This window comes from Sander lucioperca, chromosome 9 (genome assembly GCF_008315115.2).
Source record: "Sander lucioperca isolate FBNREF2018 chromosome 9, SLUC_FBN_1.2, whole genome shotgun sequence".
In the NCBI taxonomy this organism is placed as follows: Eukaryota; Metazoa; Chordata; class Actinopteri; order Perciformes; family Percidae; genus Sander; species Sander lucioperca.
This window is the reverse complement of record NC_050181.1, coordinates 39,674,015-39,674,529: the sequence shown is the minus strand read 5'-3', so window position 1 is coordinate 39,674,529 and position 515 is coordinate 39,674,015.

Below are 515 nucleotides of genomic sequence, written 5' to 3'. Positions count from 1 at the left end.
GGACTGGTTCTGGTTAGTTATCTTCACCATCAGCTGACTGAGGGGACTGGTTCTGGTTAGTTATTTTCACCATCAGCTGACTGAGGGGACTGGTTCTGGTTAGTTATCTTCACCATCAGCTGACTGAGAGGACTGGTTCTGGTTAGTTATCTTCACCATCAGCTGACTGAGGGGACTGTTTTGTGGGAAAAGTAAGCTGGAGCAGCAGCAGTATGGCCATCTCCACCTTGATGAAGGAGCCTCTGATGCTTTCTGTTATGGAGAAGTTGTGGCTTCAGAGCTCAGTTGTGACGGTCAATTCAATGAGAGAAACTGATATGCTCAGGACCTGAAAAGCTGAGGCCGTCACAGCTGCCAGTGTAAAACATAGTCTAGAGTCTAAGCACAGCTAAAATACATATGGTGCTGGAATGGACAGTTGGACTTTAAAAAGCTGTTACGTCCATTGTTGGTCTTGTTCTGTGTCCATACACCTGTCCAGCGTGGGTTTTGTCGGCAACTTTGTGCATGATACG